The sequence below is a fragment of the Neofelis nebulosa genome, chromosome 8 (genome assembly GCF_028018385.1).
Source record: "Neofelis nebulosa isolate mNeoNeb1 chromosome 8, mNeoNeb1.pri, whole genome shotgun sequence".
Classification (NCBI taxonomy): Eukaryota; Metazoa; Chordata; class Mammalia; order Carnivora; family Felidae; genus Neofelis; species Neofelis nebulosa.
The window spans coordinates 91108803-91118258 of NC_080789.1; the positions used below are offsets into that span (position 1 = coordinate 91108803).

A 9456-nucleotide genomic window follows, 5' to 3' on the forward strand; every position below is an offset into this window, starting at 1 on the left:
ACTACTATTTAAAATGTCTAAGAGATTTTTAAAATATTAATTTGGAAAATCACTCTTTAATGTGATTTCAACAGTTATGTATTCTTGAAATCTCATCTTTGCTTTTAAAACAGTAAAAAAAAAAAAACTTCAATTTTTGCTTTAGAAAACTGAAAAATATTCATACTATTGAACCAGTCTTGTTCTTATAGAGTAATGTCACCATCTTGTGGTGTTTTAAGATATTGCTGCTAAAGGTATTAAAGGTTATTTTTATATCTATTAATAATATAATAATACTACTTTTTTAGTACTTGTCTCTCAGTCAGTAAGACATGTATTTAGCCAATGAATAAGCAGTTTTGTCTCACTCTTTAAAAAAAAAAGATGTTTAAAATGTTTAGTAAATAAATGTTTATTTTTGAGAGAGACACAGAGTGTGAGCAGGAGAGGGTCAGAGAGAGAGGGAGACACAGAATCTGAAGCGGGGTCCAGGCTCTGAACTGTCAGCACAGAGCTGGACGCAGGGCTTGAACTCACGAACGGTAAGATCGGACCTGAGCCTATCGGATACTTTTTTTTTTTTTTTTTTTTTTTAATAGCCATATGCTGTGTTTTTCACAGCGTGTCATGTTGTGCTTTATTTATTTATTTTTTTTAATATATGAAATTTACTGTCAAATTGGTTTCCATACAACACCCAGTGCTCATCCCAAAAGGTGCCCTCCTCAATACCCATCACCCACCCTGCCCTCCCTCCCACCCCCCGTCAACCCTCAGTTTGTTCTCAGTTTTTAACAGTCTCTTATGCTTTGTGAGCCGATCGGATACTTAAGCGACTGAGCCATCCAGGCACCTCTTGTTTCAATCTTAATATAAATATCTGCTTCAAAACAGATTTAAAAATTATTTTCTGTTTAGAAAAATGCCTATAACATGGAAGCCTTTTAGTAAATTTAATAACCACCTAAAATGTAAGTTACATAAAAGAATAGTCTTGTTCATGGATCAGTCTCCCAGGCCTGCAAAGCAGTACTGGGCAAGGTTGGCCCAACAAATGCCTGATGAATCATTGAATGCAAATATCAATGAATGGATGCTTTCTATTGTAAACATTTTAAGACAAATTAGCTTCAGAATTTTCCTAGTTTTCTAACAGACCATGCAAATCAAGACTTGTTTTTGTTTCAAAGAACCAGATCAGTACAGAGATTTTAGTATTGAGAGATTTTAGTGTTTTTGTTTTGCTTTGTTTTATCAAAGCTTTGCAAAATGACTTAGTTCAGTTATATATTGATAACTCGATTTGATTTTAAATAATTACATTAGAAAGATATACATGTATGTTACTGAATTATTTTCGCTCATTATGAGGGATAAAATGTAGTGGAAAGAGCGCAGCCTTTGGAGTCAAGCAGAACAATTTCCACTCCTGGCTTTGCTGGCAGTGTGATTTGGGGAAACTAAACTCTGAGTTTTGATTTTTTGTCTACTGATGTTGGAGGTAATGATAACCTTTTTTGTAGTATATAGGTAAACTAGAAATGTGACTTTGTATTAATTTGAATGTTTGATTCTTCAAAACTAACAGATTGCCTCCTCCAGGTGAATCAGTCACCATTTATGAGTGATATATTTTGTCAGGTATCATGCTAGGCTTAATTGAGGGAAATATACACACAGAGATGTTTTCTTAATACTTGGAAAAAAATTTAGAAACAGCTAATTAATATTATTTACTCTGGGTTGAAATTCCAGTTAAATTCAAGCCCTGACATATATTTAAATAAGTTTCAACTAATACAATTTTGGGAACCTTGTTGTATAAGCAATTAGTTAATTTTAGGATCATATTTTAGAAACAAAATGTTATTATTTTTAATAAAGTACAATTTATTTTCAAAGTACATTTCTTTACAAAAATTATGTCATCTTCACTCCAAATAAGCAAAATTCATAACATAATAACGTCCCTATTTTTTTTTTTTTTTTGTCAGCCATCATTCTTTGTAAATGCACCAAGTTGGGGTAAAAATTCCCTGGCCCTGTATAAACGCTTTGGTTGGTCTCCTGTTTTTTCTGCTTGCTTATAGGTAAGTCTTTCAAGACATTTTAATTTTCTTTATTTCTTACTCTTTTTTTTTAAATTTAAATTTTAGTTGACATACAGTACAATATTGGTTTCAGGCATAGAATTCAGTGATTCATCACTTACAACACCCAGTGCTCTTCACAGGTGTCCTCCTTAGTACCTACCACCCATCAAGCCCATCTCCTACCCTCTCCCTCCCTCAACCCATAGCTTGTTCTATATCATTAAGAGTCTTTTGGGGTTTGTTTCCCTCCTCTTCTCTCCCTACCCCATATGTTCATCTCTTTTCTTTATTAAATTCCACATATGAATGAAATCATATGGTACTTGTCTTTCTCTGATTGGCTATTATTGCTTAGCATAATACATTCTAGCTCCACCCACATCATTGCAAATGGCAAGATTTCATTCTTTTTGATGGCTGAGTAATATTCCATTCTGCATATATACCACTTCTTTATACATTCATCAATCGATGGACTTTTGGGTTCTCTCATAGTTTGGTTATTGTTGATAATGTTGCTATAAACATTGGGGTGTACGTACCCCTTTGAATCTGTATTTTTGTATCGTTTGGGTAAATACCATCATGCAACTGCTTGATCATAGAGTAGTTCTATTTTTAGTTTCTTGAGGAACCTCCATACTGTTCTCCAGAGTGGCTGCACCAGTTTGCATTCCCAAGACATTTTAATCTTCAAATATTGTCTTAATTTAGTATTTGGAATTTCAAGCTCTTTACAAAAATAAAAACATCAAACTTGACTTGAGATTTGCCCTTCTTGCCTCAGACTTATCCCAGACTTTCCACAGCTGGCTTAAATTTTGCCTTCTATTATATTCCAGGTAAGAGGGAGGGAGAAGACTTAAGGTAATTGGATAATCTCTATTTGTGGATCCTTTCCAGCTTACCACCCCTGGCAGCTGGTTAAAACTGACTGTCTCCGGGAGTCTTTGGCAGATTTTTGCCATCTTTTCCTGCTGATGTTCCCCGATGGATAACCGTTTATGACTCCCAGAATGTCAGCAATTATACCTCCAGATTCTTTGTGGTCCCCAGTTATATGCAACTCTCATCTCTAGAAACATTTGTGCAAGTCATGTCTGAAAACCCTGAGTGCACCCAACTCTTGATTTTAGCTCAGGTCATAATCCTGGGGTTGTGGGATCAAGCCCCATATTGGGCTCTGTGCTGAGCCTGGAGCTTGCTTAAGATTCTCGCTCTCTCTGCGTCTCTCTCTTTCTCTCTCATCTGCCCCTCTCCCCTGCTCACATGCTTTCTCTTTTTCTAAAATAAAGAGGTTAAAAATTAAGAAAAAAACCAAAAACAAAACTCTGACTGCAAACCTATCTCAAGGCAGATACTTAGATCTGCCCAAAAACAGTCTATCAGCTTTTTCCTTGGTCTCTAGATTTTCCGTATAGGAGTCATATCCCAGTTCAAAGGTGACTTTGACTTTATCAGACATTAGCCAGGTCTCAGTCTCCCATGTCTACAAATCTCAGGGAACTTATTTCTAACTAAGACATACCAGGGAAGCCTCCTATGGCTTAAAGGGAGAGAGGCCTCATGTCTCCACTTGACAAGGGAGAAGGCTCAGAAGGAAGCAAAAGCCCCCATTAAAGAAAATTTCCTTGTGATTCTTCCACTTAGTGATTTTATATTCTCGAAGTTGGTGAGGGGAATCAAGAAATCTAGAAACAGTTCTGATAATTATATTTTGGAAGATTATATTTTGAATTGACAATTTACATTAGAATTTCATATCTATTACAGCTTAGGCTTCAGTGTAAAATTATATACATATTTATATACTCAGTGGTACGTCTGATCTAAAATTTCACACTATGTTGTAGGAAAGTCATAGCCTGGTAAGCAAAGAACTGCTTCAAAATTGATATGTCCAAGATCTAGGGAAAATTAAATCCAGGGGAGGTAATTAATTTTTAGCATTATCATTTAGTCATAGTTATTTTTCAGTATCAGCATATATGCAATTGAAGTTTGATTTTAAGTTAAGTGATTTCACACACTGTGTTACAGGTGTCTTACGCATGAAAAATCACCTCTGTCCATTTGAAAGAAGAGATCTATTACAAAAGATCATCAAAGGCCAAGTAGACAAAACATACTTGATGTTTATAAGAGACTATCAATGGCGTAAGTAGACATTTAATGATGTGTGAATCAGGTAGCTGGAATGAGAAAATTCTGTGTGAAATGTAATGATATAAATTAAATTACAGAATAAAAATAAAAGAGCTTAATCAGGAACATTTATAAGTACAATGAGTCATTAAACTGCCAAGTGTCCGAGAGAGCCAAGGCTGCAAAGACATCATTTGCCCTTTTATAGAATTCTCTAGGGACAGATCTTATTGAAGAGATTTTAGAAGGAAAAAGAATCAATAGACTTAAAATTCTGAAGTGATTATTAGGCTGGATTAATATGGTTGTCTTTTTAAGAATTTAAGGCAATAGATAAGGCAACTTAATTAAATGATCACAAGCTTTCACAATAATAAATATTAACACATTCTGAAACCGTCTTTACTGTCATCATAGACCCATCTCTCTCTCTCTCTCTCTCTCTCTCTCTCTCTCTCTCTTTTCTGTGACTCTTCCATACTTATCTGAATATAATTTAAGGCAGCTTGATGATAGGACTAAATTTTCACTAAATTTCTTCCATGTGTATTTTTATGATAATTACACCCAAATATTAAGTTAAAAGGAAGTTGGGTAGTAGGAAATTTGGGGCTGGAATAGACCATGTTAGGCAAAATCTACTTATTTCAACAAAACCAAACCAATTATCTTGTATTTCCTATTAATGTAAGAGGCCCTAAAATTTATACATAATATTCATGTGGCATTACTATGAAAACTGAAATGCAAAATCAAGGTAAAACAATCAGCGTATTTAGTGGTATAAGTGAGTTTTGATTAGTCAGAGGGCAGCTTTCTCTGAGTTCTTGCAAATGAAAGCTGAACACTAACATTTATAAGTGGGTCATCCAGATCATAATTAATATTTAATAGAAGGTGTGATATTTCCTAGGATAGGAAAATCTCGAGACCTGTTTAAGAAGAAAAATTCAAATTGTTCTCTCTTGAGACCTGTATAAGAAGAAAAATTCAAATTGTTCTTAAGGCCAAATCACCCTTTCAAAGGACAAAATTACAATCTCTTAATGAGAGTGAAGACTTAATACCGTTGTGATTGTTTAAAGGTAAATTTAAAAACTGCAGTGCTGGGTAATTATAAGATGTGATGGGAGGGGAAGGGAAGGGGAGGGAAGTCAGTATGAATGGGACCTTGCTCCATGTTTCTGTGTTACAACCACAGTACATTTTTCCAGTGGGAAGATGAGATAGAAGCTCCTTGTGACATATGTAGCTGTAGTCAACCTGGGATAGTCTTCAGCTTATTTTGCTTTCTATAAATTTTAAAGTCTGTACCTGAGAAGTTTAAAGTGTATGGTAATACTTTCTTGTGATCCTGTGCACTCTATACAATCTTACCCTAGAAAACTAACCTCCTTATATAGCTGTCTCACACTCTGGAACCACTGCTTTTTTTTCCCTCTGTTTCAAAAAAGATATTACAATTTCTCTAGATGTAACTACAGCTATTTCAGGTCCCTCCCCAAATCCCATGCTCTTAATCACCACTGTTGTGCTATGCAAATTCAGTTATTGGTTATCTGAGCTGAATTATAGTCTCCCCACCTCTGATTTTCACTTCTACCACAAATGATACACATATATATTGTTCTCAGTGCCATAATATCTGCATAGTAAATGTTTAATACCTGCAGCTCAGTTGAGGTAGTTCTGCTGGTCTTGGCTCAGATGGATAACTGTGTTTCAGGCTATATGCCTGCCTGGGCTTGGATTCTTGCTGTTAACCCCAGGCTCAGTTCTGCTCTTCACGTGTTCATTCTGCGCCCAGATATCAAAGGTCACAAGTTTCTTCTCATCACAATATCAAAACTACAAGAAGGCAAGTCCAGTGTACAAGCCCATTTCAGGAATTTTCCTTTGGCCAAAGCAAATCATAAGTCTAAATCCAACATCCATGAAAGTGAATATTTGCTGGGTAATTTAAACGATCATAACTTTCTTGTTTTAATTACTACTGACATATAAAAAATTACCTCACAATAAGTGATTAAAAAACAATTTTCATTTTGCTCATGATTTTGTTTGCCAGGAATTTGGGCATGACCTATCTGTACTGTTTTTTTTTTTTTTTTGAATGTTTGTTTATGTTTGAGAGAGAGTGGGGAGGGGCAGAGAGAGAGGGAGACACAAAATCTGAAGCAAGTTCTAGGCTCTGAGCTGTCAGTACAGAGTCCGATGTGGGGCTTGAACCCATGAACCCTGACATCATGACCTGAGCCGAAGTCAGACACTTAAACAAGTGATCCACCTAGGCACCCCATTTCCATATTGTTCTTGTTTCAAGTATCTCAGGGGACATAGTGAGATGGTTGCTGAGGCTGCAGTCCTTGAAGATGGATAAAAGGGCTAGATAACCAAGAACTTACAGGGCTGGGCACTGATGCTGGCTGTTGGCTAAAAGCTCACCTGGCTATTGCCTAGAGAGCTAACATGTGGCATCTCTAGCATGGAAGTCACATGGCAGTGGGATTTTACATGACAAAGTCCAAGCAAAGTCAGAAGAGATTGGGGATTGGAAAAGTAAAGAATAGAAAAAGCCTTACTCAATTGCCTTGTTGGTTCACAACCCTCTTGGGAGCTTCCTGGATAAAATGTGAAACAGTCTCTGCACGTGGAGGGGAGGGAGAGACAGAAGAAAAAGGCAGGCCACTTGAGATTTGTAGGTGGCAGGTTTAATAAGCAAAGGAGCATCCAGATGAGGCTTCTTTTAGGCAGCAGCAAGATGAATAGATCTCTGCACCCACCTGCCAAATCTTAAAAGTTTATATAGAGGCCTTACTTTGTTTCAGTCTCATATACTGACAACATGCTTTCAACCCCACATCACTATCTCAAGGCTTTGTCCTTGGGTCAGCTTCTGGGAGTGGGGAAGGCACACAGAAGCCACATTCCAAGGACAGGTTGGGATGAGGAGCCTCCGATTACTGAGTTCAGCTCATGAGTCCACCGGCAGTCACATCCCCTCAATAACCTTCCCTGCAATTAGATATTGGTACTTTCCAGTGTTGGGGTTTTTTTTTTTTTGAGACGTTTTCAGATTGTTAGGAATACTTTAGTGTCAGAAACATTCTTGCAGCTTTCTTTTAAAGGTTGATGCAGGTCCTCCAGAAGGTACTTACAATAACCTACTTCTATCATTCGATGTCTACCAATGATAGATACTGTTCTTCATGCTGAGAATATGTCCCCTATTGGAAAGCCCTTCAAAAATAACCCCTTGACAACCTTCCACAAGATCCAAATATGAGCAAGGTCTACCATAAGCTAACCCCTCTGACAGGATGCAGGTGGACCCCAGAGCTGGCTTCCGTTTCACTCCTAATCACTTTGTGGGGTCCAGCAGAGTCTTTGTTCCGTAGATTTCAGGGATGTGTCAAATACAATTACTTAATGTCATTTCCAAATACCAAGATTTTGTTCCTTTTGCGTCAGGATTTTGCCTTCCAATTTCTAAATCCGCTGGCAACTGTGATTTCCAACCTGTCGTCTTCTCAGACCAGTAAGACCACTCCTTTCTGTTGGGTCCCTAATCCATGGTAAGGCAGCAAACTGGAAAGGCCTCACGGACAAAGTTAGGTAAATGCCTACCTTGAGTATTTCTTTTGAATCGAGGATCACAGTCTCTCAATTTTCTGGGTCTGTTTTTGCTTTCCAGTGCCATCAAATCGTTTATTCTTCCTCTGCTTTTCCAAGTGTTACTCAACTGAGGTTTGGTTAGTTTCAGGCAGTGGCTTGAACATTATACACAGAAGTGGAGGCCAGACCTTTGTATCCTGTGCTCTGAGCCTAGGCAGCACCTCGGTGCCCCAGTTGTTTGACAATTCCATTCAAGGGTTAAGCTGTCGTTAGCACTCATTTATCTCTGGGTTTTGTCCTAGTTTCCCTTTCAAAATTGTTGCTTTCGCTCAGTTAGCAGCATTTAAAGATAATTATTTTTAGTGTATTTTATCTGATATTGTAGTTGTATCAAGAGAGAAAATTGTTTGGGTAATTCTATCCTGCCATATAACTGAAAACAGAAGTGTTAGATTTATTTTCCACACTCATGACAAAAATGTGAATCTAAAAAGTAAATATAAGCAAGCATACTACTCCCATTATAAAAATGATAAATACCTCACCAATCCTTCTAATTCTAAGCTCCTCAAATGGGATTCCGTTCGTTCAGCCCTTAAATGAGTCAAGTCTTGCCAGTCTCACCAGTCTCATTTTGAACAACTCCCTTTCTTTCCTTCCTTTTCAACAACACAAATTTGATTGTGCCCAGACATACTGTACTGCGTCATAGTCCAATGCTTTGTCTTCACTGCCTCAATTTCAGAACTTTGTAACTTTTACTCTCCCCTGCAGGTAAATAAAGCCACTCATTTCAAGTACCAACTCCAGGAAGGCTTTCCTGAAACCTCTTTAACACAACATGCACGTGCGTACACACACACACACACACACACACACACACACACACACGCTTGCATTTATGTTTATCACCGTATTAACTGCAGTTATAGATCTTGTGCCATGGAGTTTCCGGTATTTTTTTTGTAATGTTTATTTATTTTTGAGAGAAACAAAGTGCAAGCCAGGGTGGTGCAGAGAGAGAGGGAGACACAGAATGTGAAGCAGGCTCCAGGCTTCAAGCTGTCAGCGCAGAGCCTGACACGGGGTTCCAACCCACAAACCGCGAAATCATGACCTGAGCTGAAGTCAGACGCTTAACCAACTGAGCCACCCAGGAGTCCCTCTGGTCTTTCTTTATGTGTAAATGTTATTTCACCAGCTACATATCATACATCTTAACATTTTAGGGTGGTATTTTTATTTCTAGTTTGCTACATATTACAGTTGCATTACACAGAAACAAAAATATTATTTGGCTTCGTAGTCGTAATTTTCTTGTCTGGCCATAATTCAGTTCTTAGGTTTTTGTCTTTTTTTAAACTTACTTGCTCATATTGGCATGATAAATAACTTATACCATTATATATTAAGCTCTTGAATCATTTTTTATTTTATTTCATTTTTGAGAGACAGAGAGAGACAAAGCATGAGGGGGGAGGGGCAGAGAGTGAGGGAGACACAGAATCTGAAGCAGGCTCAAGGCTCTGAGCTGTCAGCACACAGCCCAGCACAGGGCTCCAACTCACAGACTGCAAGATAATGACCTGAGCAGAAGTCATACACTTAACTAACTGAGACA

General features: G+C 37.5%; 1 long non-coding RNA gene across 1 annotated transcript in view; it reads left to right on the forward strand.

Moving 5' to 3' along the window:
* LOC131519924 (uncharacterized) overlaps positions 1 to 8907 on the forward strand; it is a 96123-nt gene extending 87216 nt beyond the window's left edge. The window contains exons 3-6 of the long non-coding RNA XR_009265878.1: positions 1977 to 2072; positions 4116 to 4232; positions 6028 to 6159; positions 7692 to 8907. This is a non-coding gene — a long non-coding RNA (uncharacterized LOC131519924). The remainder of the gene's footprint in view (positions 1 to 1976; positions 2073 to 4115; positions 4233 to 6027; positions 6160 to 7691) is intronic.
* The last annotated feature ends 549 nt before the right edge of the window (positions 8908 to 9456 follow it).